Here is a 10,300-nt window from a genome sequence, read left to right on the forward strand (position 1 = left end):
AACGACACAAAAAGAGGAAGTACTGAAGTGGGAATCCTGACAGATTTGTGGAGAGTCTCTCTGCAGTGGGTTCCACCATGCTTGGCCTACTGAGGATGCTGATTCTGCTGCCTGAAATGCAACTTCTGCCTGACCCCAGAGACAGCACTGGGAGAAAGGTCTGACTGGTATGTCTGGGTAGGAGTAAAAATTGCTGGTTTTTTTTTAATTCCTCCAAATGTCCTTTTTTTCTAAGGATACACAATGCAGGGGCCTATAAACACCTGAAGAAGGACATGGCCTTGGCTCTGACTGGCAACCAAAGTAGGAATGCTGACCTAGGAAGGGAGACCTTCCATGGCAGGAAGGTTTTATTATGAATTCAGTTGCAGCTGTGCTGAGCCAATGATGAAAATCTGCCTTGCTAGAGCTGAATACGAGGGAGAGCTGAATTGAAGTGCCATCATTTTCAATTCCTTGTTTATTTACACACCTGCAGTGTGGGATGGTGGTGGAGCTGCACCACTACACAGGAATGTGTTACAGCTTCCTCCCCAGCACACAGCTGAGCTCCTGGGCAATCCTGGGGCCTGAGGCTGCAGCCAGCTTTTAGCCAGGCAGGATTTTTATCAGTGGACCCGTGATATTCACTCTCTGGCCTTCAGGAAAAAAGGGAACTGTGCTGTTACCACCTAGAGGAATCTTAGTGCAAGTGGGATGATTAAAGGCTGTGCTTTGGGGAGTGTGGGCCAAGCCTTTGTTCTTCCTGCACCAATTACTGAGTGCTCTGTCCAGCTATTGTTCCTGTTGTCTGTGGAACAGGACTGCACTCCGGATGGATTGCATTACAGGGAATGCTCCTCTTTGTGAGCTCTTAATTAAAAAGACAGCTCAGTCTAATTTACAGATAAGTCTAAGCTATAAAACTCAGCTCTGGATTTCAACTCCTTCCTTCCCTTTAAAGAAACAAAAGCATTTATCAGGATTCAGGCTTTGGATTTGCCAATTAAACAGAGAAGGGCCAACTGTGAAATTCAAGCTTCACTTCATCACACAGAAACCTTTGGCTGGCAGACCTGATTTGGTTTTGGATAAAGCACTGCAGATCTTGTATAAATAAACTCCACCTCCCTCTATTATTTAGATAATATGTAAGCAATAAATCCAGTCCTAATCATGGAATCACACAATGATTCTTCCTCATGGAATAAGCCCCACTTCATCATTCATCATTTCAAGTGCTGTGGTATACCTTCCACATAGTGGGAATTAAATAATGCAGTCATGGTAAAAATATCCTCTGTGTCTACACAGATAATTGCCAGAGATGGCTCAGATAAAATCTTTGTTATCAGATAATTAATAACCAGAGCTTAGGTGAATAACAAATATTCAACTGATGTGGAAAATAACCATCTGAGAATGCTGAAGAGCTAGAAGATGCTGAACTGAATGCAAAAGGGTAGAAAATGTTAGGATTAAATAAGATGTGTATGAAAAAATATTTGGATGTTTGAGTTTTCAGCTTTGAATTTTTTATGACTTTTTTAATACATTTCTTCTATACCTATCTCACAGCTTATCAATATATAACTGTATTCCATAAATGTTCCATATTTTCAATATCAGTTGAGTGCACATCACTCCTGAAGTATGTCTATAAAATCACTGTAAATTCTAAACATGATTTCTGTATTAAATCAGGCTCTTTTTCTTCTTATCTAGCTGTTCCTTTTTGCTCCGAGGATATTTCTTGACTGCTGTTGATCGATCCAGATTTATTTGAGTGAATGTCTTGCATTATTTAATACACTCTGTATTGCTCTGCTCTGGTAGCTGTTATTGAACAACAGCTTCTAAAACTTTTTCTCCCTCGTTATTTTGGTATTTGTAGAAACTTTGCAAAACAAATGTGAAGTTCTGTATGCCTGTTTCATGACAGAAAATTATTCCAGGCTGTTGCAGGCAGCCTTTCTTCTTTTGAGAAATGGAAAGCTCTACAAGCTTTGGGGAAAAAAAACCAACTATATCCTAAGGCAAATAAAAATAGTATCTTTTCAAAAGGGAGTTTGGAAGATGACTGAATTATTTTTTCTTTTTTTTTTTTTAGCTATTAACCTTTCTGCCACTTCCTTTCTCCCTCCCTCATATGCACGTGATAAAACTGCATTTCCAACATGATCAGGAGAGTCCCCACCAATTAATTTTCCCTTGGGAAATAAAGCTATTTAATTCCTCCACTTCCATAATGATATCAAGAGTTAATACTCTCATCTCCACAGCCCAATATGCTCTGCATGAAAGTGACAATGGTAAAAAACACTGAAAAGTGAGGTAAATGAGACAACAAACTCATCTGCATCTTACTATGACCTGGTTTATCCACAGCTGGGGATCCTTGATCACGGAATCATGGAATGGTTTGGGTTGGAAGGGACTTTAAAAACCACCCCCTGCCATGGGCAGGGACTCCTTCCACTATCCCAGGCTGCTCCAAGCCCCAGTGTCCAGCCTGGCCTTGGACGCTTGCAGGGATCCAGGGGCAGCCACAGCTTCTCTGGGCTGAGCTGAAATTCCTTACAAGTGTGGAGTTTCCTATGGACAGAGAAGCCCAAAGTGATTTCAAATGTTTTCAGTTAAAGCCAAGATCACCAATTCTGACAGAAAATATACTGAGAACACAAATTGTTCAATATCCATTGAATCTGGGCTTATTGAGAAAAAAAGTGTCACCTGACAGGTCAGTGCAGGAATACCTGGCATTTTCATGAGGAATTTTATGTCTATTATTGAAGGACAGAGATTAGTCCAAGTATACTACTGGAGTATCATATCTAGGATTGAGCTGGATCAGTAGTTGTTGAATTGTCCAATTCCTGCCTAACAAAGGGTAAACAAAGAAAAATGAGTTAAATAAAAAGGGTTCTGACATTTCACACAAAAAAGGCTTTTGACTTTTCCCACTTTCTCTATTCAAAGCAGAAGTTGTTTCGAATATTTATTTTCTCATGCTCATGGCTCTTTATAATAGCATTAGTACACATTATATGTGTAATTATTCTGTATTGTACTACAGATATGAAAATAACATTTAACATATTATAATATTGTATACTTAACTCTTATGCATTAATGTTTCCATTACACATTAGAGAGTGCTGGAAAGAGATTCTAGGAAAATTCATGGCATTCCTAGCCTGGTTGCAGGCATGGAGCTGGATTCAGTCTTATGGCTCTAATTAGGTGAAAACAGAAAGAGTTTGTAGATGTATGTGAGATTAAAGAAATATTTCAAGTTTTAGGAAGTGATAACATACTCTACTTCTTAGTGGGGTTGAATTTGTTTTATATGTTATAAAACTTCCCAACAAATATCAGGCTATTTTTTATTTGTAAAAATATATACCAAAGAATCAAGAATCATGAGTACCCAAAAATGTGACATATGTCTACAAAATATAATAATATAATTGGGCATTTTATTTGTATTTCCACTGTTTGACCTTTCTGCTTTGACCTTATATATGTAAATATTCAGTGACTGAAGTTTAACAGCCACATATAGCAGGGTGGGGTATGTTTCACATGCAATGATGATAAATTAATTGATTACAGTTTTGTCTCATGTTCTTCATCCACTACATTTAAAGTATTCCCTTCTACAGGATTTTACAGACCTCTTACAGAAATACTTTTAGGCTTATAATTTTTTTTCCTTTTAACAAGTGCTGCAGCTCCCTTCAAAAAATGTTCTTTCTCCAGAACAAACAGGTAATATAAAAATGGGGAAGTTTTCTTAGTAAGAACTTCACCCTTAGTTCTAAAAAGCTGTGTTTCTCCAGAGAATTGTTAACAGTGGGATATAAAAAGGGTCTGAGCTCTTAAAAGTAACTTAAGAGCACCTGCACCATGCAGCCAACAGTAGTGCTACTCTGCAGTTCCTTCCTATTACACAAAAGAAAGTTGGTTTTCCCCCACAATTTTTCCCTTCAGATATTCCACCAGCAGCAATATTTCCCTGCTAGAGCCACCTTTTTATTCCTCTTTTGAAAATGTATTTATTATTGCTGTGTTTATTGTTTATTTATGATACTTATAAACATTCCTTTATGATTCATCTTTGTTCTTCTTTTGCTTTACCCACAAGACTGTGCTGTAGCATCTTGCAGTAAGAACTGACCTTGAAAATCTTCACTTTCTAAACAGAGTTCACCATTTGTCACACAGGAAGAAGGAAAATAAAATATTTCTTAATTACTGTAGCAAAGCATTTCTTCTTGTCAAATATTTTCCTGGGTTTTTATCTTTCTTCTTCTTTTCCTGGAAACATTTAAGAATAAATTTGCCCGACAATTAACAACAATCTGGGGGTAGTTTGTATGCTAATGAACAGAACTGCATGAAGCTGTAGGAACTCCCACTTTGCCTGTTCACTCCATGAATTTTAACAGCTATAAAAACTTCACCTTGGAAGACATCCAAGCCTTTACTAATAACAACCTCAGCAAGAAGTATTTTTCCCTGTTCAAAATTAATTATATTTGTTTGTTTTTCATTTACCTATCAAGGAGAGGTTGGTTTTTTTTTTCTTAACAGACATTTTCCTGACATTTCCCTAATTTCTACTTGGTTTCTTTTAGCAAAGTAATACTCAAAGTATTTTTTTTTAATTTTCTGTTTCCCAGGGAGAGTTTCTCCTGGAGTTTTCTCACTTTCCAATAAAGAAATCTCCTGGTGATGCAATATTTGTGTCTGGATTGAGCCACCTTTCATGCACACACACCAGATTTCAGTGGCCAGGCTGTAAATTTCAGAGTGCATAATTCACCTCCAACCTGAGGCTGACGGCCTATTATGAGTCTCACATTCTGTGCCACACGTACCAGGCTCTTCCCCATCCTTCCCATCCCACTGTGCTTGCGCACAACAGTTTATCAGAGGAAATGAAGAAATGCAAGGGGTGGGAAAGCTTCCTGGAGCAGGAGAGTGTAATTATCTCCCTGGGGACTCAGCAGGGACAGCAGGCTAAAACACTCCTGTCAGGGTGCCATATTATCTTTAACAACTGCATCTGGCCAAATCCACAACGCGTTTTCCCGACAGACGAACAGTTTGTTGGAATGTCTGACCCACGTGAACTGGCAGAACAACACTGCAGTGCTCCTGGTGATTTCACAATGCACAGCTCAATAAACAACACTCAGCCCTCCGATGTTGCTTGCAGGTTACATCTTTATATTGCTGTAGGATAAAAATACTTCCGCAGGGGGGAACAGATCCAGAGAAGGTCATGTGGGCATCAAATCCCGTCTAATTGTGTTGGGATGCTTCACCACAGACAGCAGGGACACGTGGAAGTGTGGGCAGCAGGTGGAAGGAGGAAATTCTCTCCCTCTGCTCAGGTGAGACCCAACCCTGCTGCATTCAGGTCTGGGGCCATCAGCACAGGAAGGATATGGAGCTGCTGGAGCAAATCCATAGGAGACCAGAAGGATGTTCCAAGGCCTGGAGCACCATTGCTACGGAGACAGACTGGGAGAGCTGGGATTGGTCAGTCAGAGAAGAGAAGGTTCTGGGAAGACCTGAAAGCCCCTTACAGTGCCTGAGGGAGCTACAAGAAATATGGAGAGAGACGACTTACATGGGATGGAGAGACAGGACAAGGGGGAATGGCCTCAAACTGAGAGAGAATAGGCTTAGATGGGATATACAGAAGAAACTCCTCAGGGTGGGGAGGCCCTGGCACAGGGTGCCCAGAGAAGCTGTGGCTGCCCCTGGATCCCTGCAAGCGTCCAAGGCCAGGTTGGACACTGGGGCTTGGAGCAGCCTGGGATAGTGGAAGGTGTCCCTGCCCATGGCAGGGGGTGGCACTGTGTGGCAGTGGCCTTGAGAGACCTCGATATGGGCAATCAGCCACATGGAGGAGTTGCAACCGAGGAGGAGCCATGGGTGTAGGAGAAGGCTCAACTTAGGGTGACAGGTTGGTCTACACCCAGGATCCTCTGCGGCTGAGCTCGTTGATATGCACCTGGTAGTCACTTTATTGGCCCTGCGCATTTCCCCACCTTCGTTCTCTATCTGGTTACAGTTCCAGAACATTCAGTATTGTTCCCCCCTGCACCGCTTCCCCATCAGTCCTTTTAAAATTGTACCCTCCCTTGCTGTTTCTCCATTAGCATTTCCCCATTCTAGTCACTCCTTCTTAATACCTGATTGGCCCCGAAGTGTAAACCACTCCCCTTCCCCTGTCCCTTTTAACCCTGTGCAACTTGCTCTTCGGGGCTCTCGAGCTCTGGATCCTAGCCCGTCTCCACCCCTCCGCATGCCGTTCCTTCACCTCCTGCCTTCGCCTTCCATTGCCGACCCTCAATAAACCCCCTAGGATCTACACCTTGAGTGCCTGTGTCTCTTGAATTCCTGTTCCGTTTGTGGCTGTCACTGTCCTCCCAGACACCGCATTCCCCCTGGCACGTCTTGCTTGTGCGGCCCGTCCAGTGGGTGCTTGGCGTGGCAGCCCACCTCTGGCTGTTGCTTCGGGGTGCACCATCGTGACCAAGGAACGAAGCAACAGCACTGGAGGGGCTTCAAGGTCACTGAATTTTTCAGTGCTATTCTATCATTATATCTCACAGATAGCACGAGCAGGGGTCAGCAGAGAGTTGCATGTGCAGTTCCTCACCTACGTTCCAGGAACTTTCCAGTGGGCACTTGAAATAACACATGAATATTGCTGAAAAACAAACCCAGCTCTGCAGAAAACAAGGCAGAATGGTTTCCCACAGCCAGAGGGCAGGGTCAGATGAGATACTGAGAAGAAATGCCTCCATGGGAGGGTGGGGAGGCCCTGGCACAGGGTGCCCAGAGAAGCTGTGGCTGCCACTGGAATCTTGCAAGTGTCCAAGGCCAGGCTGGACACTGGGGCTTGGAGCAGCCTGCAATAGTGGAAGGTGTCCCAGCCCATGGCAGGGGGTGGCACTGGATGGGCTTCAAGGTCCCTCCCAAGCCAAACCACTCTGGGATTCTGGGATTCCACCACTCAGCTCCTCAGCATTGGATTGGTGCTGTTAGGTGCTCAGCACCCACCTCAGTGGGCTGCAGCTGCCCTTGGCCTGAGCTCGGGAGGATCTTCCCTTTTCCTGTGGAACCCCCTGGCAAACACGGAGCCTTTCAGCCCACAGCAGTCCCCTCTGGGGGAGCACCAAGAGATTCGCAGCCTCGCCAGGCTGGCTTGCCACCCCGTGTGCTGCAGCTCCTGCCAGGCCTGCTCAGGGAGCGCAGGCAGCTCTGCACACATCTATCTCCTGGCAATTGCTCGCCTGGCAGGGAGCAGCAGCCGGAGGCTGCAAAGACAAAGCAAGCATCTGCTTTGCTATCAACCCCAATGCCAGGCAGCGTCCAGCGTGGCACGTTGTGGCGTCCTGGAGCTTTCAGCTGCTTTCAACGCGTGTGGCCAAGCACGTGTCCTCTCAGGCTCCTTGCCTCGGGAGATTTTCAGCCAGGCTGCAAGAGCTGCGTTTGCAAATGCGTTTGAGTGCTGCAGCTCCTCTGCAGGCACCTGACACAGCCAGTGGGATCCAACGTCCTGGCAGGAAAATCCCCGTGTGCCTCACAACGAGTTCCACAAAACAGCCTGGCAGCTGCTGGCCCGCAGAACAGAGAGTTCTGGAAAATCTCCTTGGCATGGCTGAGAGCCCTCCTCCCTGCACAGATCCTACAGAATGATCTCTGCACCAGGGCAGCTCTCTAGGAGGAGAAGTGGAGGCAAGAAAAGGAGCTCTTGCATCAGACCAAGGCCTTGTGGCACAAGTCACAAGCACTTGGTGTCCCTGCATCCCTCCCGCCCCAGGCAGCGCCTTTCTCCTCTGCCCCACACAGCACACCCTGCAACGCCCCAGAGACCAAAAGGCTTCAGCAGTTTTCCCCAAATCAGTGGGGGACTACGGCGCAATGAAAACAACAAGCGCTTCTGATTTGTCAATTCCATCATTTTATTTCAATAAAAGCAACTTGTGGAACCTGTTCTAATTGAGCAAGAGCTACAGCTCAAGTGCCTGAGGAACATATTCCAGAGGAACATATTCCAGGCCAAATGCTAAATAATATTTTCTATCAGAAACAAAAAGAGCTCCCTACAACTTTACAAAGCAATGTCTAGTTTAAATCTTTAGAAACCTTTAATTTGTTTAATTAATAACTTAGTTAATTTAGTTATAAGGGTTTAATTTTAATTAATTAATTTAGTTCTTTTTTAAATACCTTAATTTATTAATGAAACAGGAATAGAAGGCATAAGATAGCCTTTATCCCATTATCCTAAATTCTACAAGAGATTTCTACTAACATCTACTTTAACCTACAGGATTTTACTCTATTATATCCTCCTATTTTTTTCCTCAAATTCTTGAGGTAGCATCTCCAATGGCACCTCAGTCTTTAGCCTCCTGGCCCTGCAGCAGATGGACATTGCCACCCAACTTGGTGGCATCTGCAGAATGACTGAGGGTGCCTTCAGTCGTCTCGTCCGGATCAATGAAAATGTCATAGCCAAAGTCAGGGTTTGGTTACTCAGACCAGAACCCTGACTTGCTTTGGTTCTTGCTTTATCTCAGAGGATGTCACAGCAGTGCCAGCACAGAGCCGTGGTGGGATGGCCCTTTTGGCTGGAGCACTGCACTGAAATGTCTGAGGCTCCCCAACGCCCTGCGCAGAGCCCTGAGCGCCCTCCCGAAGTGGGACGGCCACCGCTCGGGGACAGCCACGGCCACGGCCACGGGTGGGCACAGGCGTTTCAAGCGCTCGAATGACTGCCTGTCCCACTCCAGGAATTGCTGTCCCCAGGTGCCATCTGGAGAGTCCCACGGGAGGGACCCTGAGGAACTCTCGTCCTCAGGTCTCCAGGCTGGGTCACTGCTTTGTGACCACAAGTCACTTGGCAGGGACACAGAGCCACTGCCCTCATCAATGCTCCCACTCAGGTCTGTGTCTTCGGCCCAGGCCTCGAATGGGAGAGACCCTGAGCCACTCTCTTCTCCAGTCCTTTGTGTCAACTTCATGTCTTCAGCCCATGACCCACCTAGGAGGGACCCTGAGCTACTCTCCTCAGTGCTCCAGCTCAGGTGGGAGGTTTCGGCCCCCGCTGTGCCCAGCCCTGGCAAACTGCTCACAGACCTGAGCTTGTTGGAGCTGCACCCCTCCTCACCCTGCAGCACTGCCAGGAGTGACCCTGAGTGACGCTGCCCTGCTGACCCTGCCCACTGCCCGAGATCTGCCGGCTGGCCGGGCGAGGGGCTGCGGGGGCAGCAGGGGCTGTGCGGGGCCACTGCCCAGCTCTCTGCTGCTGCAGCCTGTGCACCAGGGGCAGCAGACGCTGCTGTCTTTGCTACCTCTGCTGCCTCGGCAGTGTCTGCCTCTCCTGGCAGCAGTGAGCAGGGCTCCACCATGAGCGCTGGGCACAGGGGGTTCACCCAGATGGTCTTGATGACGATGTCGTCCCCCTTCCTCTGCCACGGCTCTTGCTCCTCACTGTCTTCCCCACTGGACACTGATTGATCTGTGTCTTGGAGAAACAGCTTGAGGAGTTGTCCTGGGCCGCTGGGAGACTCCAGTTCATTTGTGTCATTGAAACTTGACTCTGAGTGACTCTCTTCACTTCTAGCTTGGCATTCCTGGGACCAGTGCCGCTCCTCGCTCCGTAGCTCTTCCAGGAGCCCCATCGCTTCTGGTCCTGCCCACTGCCCAAGCTCTTCCAGCTGGCAGGGCGAGGGTCTGGCAATGCGGCAGCACTCTGAGGGCTTTGGGCCTGCGGTCTTTGTTTTCTTCTGCCTTCTGCAGGGTTCAGCTGGGCCCTGCTCTGTGCACGCCTCGAGTTTCATGAACTCCTCCCATACCTGTGCTGTCGAGGGCCTGGGGGGCCTGGGGGGCCTCTCTTCCTCACTGCTCTGTCTTTGCTGCCTATGGAGTCGTCTCTCTTCATCTTCATGCCATGCCTTGCCTGGGAAGGACCCTGAGCTGCTCTCCTCCTCAATGCTCCAGCTCAGATGGGAGATTTCTGCCCAGGCTGTGCCCAGCCCTGGCAAACTACACACCAAACTGAGCTCGTCGGAGCTGGACCCCTCCTCTGCTGGTGCCTCTGACGGGCATGGCTCTGCTTCTGCCCCTGTCCCCTGCCTAGGGAGATCTCCCAGCTGGCTGAGAGAGGGGCTGGGAGGGCACTGGTCCTTAACTGGCTCTGCGTTGGAGGCCTCTTCCCCCCTGTGAGGGGCTCTGCTGGGCAGAGCTGGGGCTTGGCCTGTGCCTGTGCACGGCTGAAGCTCCCCGTGCT

The 10,300-nt window shown here is 47.0% G+C and overlaps 1 long non-coding RNA gene across 2 annotated transcripts; it reads right to left on the reverse strand.

Moving 5' to 3' along the window:
• Positions 1-2,812: 2,812 nt before the first annotated feature.
• On the reverse strand, positions 2,813-5,304 carry LOC146434213 (uncharacterized). Of its 2 annotated transcripts, none has more exons than XR_014853867.1 (3): positions 4,863-5,304; positions 4,160-4,299; positions 2,813-2,855 (listed from the first exon to the last, which is right to left on the reverse strand). It is a non-coding gene; the product is annotated as an uncharacterized LOC146434213 (long non-coding RNA). The 2 variants fall into 2 exon arrangements; XR_014853866.1 differs by having other exon boundaries at positions 2,813-2,859; positions 4,863-5,303.
• Positions 5,305-10,300: the final 4,996 nt, after the last annotated feature.

This window comes from Lichenostomus cassidix, chromosome 8 (genome assembly GCF_008360975.1).
Source record: "Lichenostomus cassidix isolate B80296 chromosome 8, HeHo_3.0, whole genome shotgun sequence".
NCBI classification, from domain to species: domain Eukaryota; kingdom Metazoa; phylum Chordata; class Aves; order Passeriformes; family Meliphagidae; genus Lichenostomus; species Lichenostomus cassidix.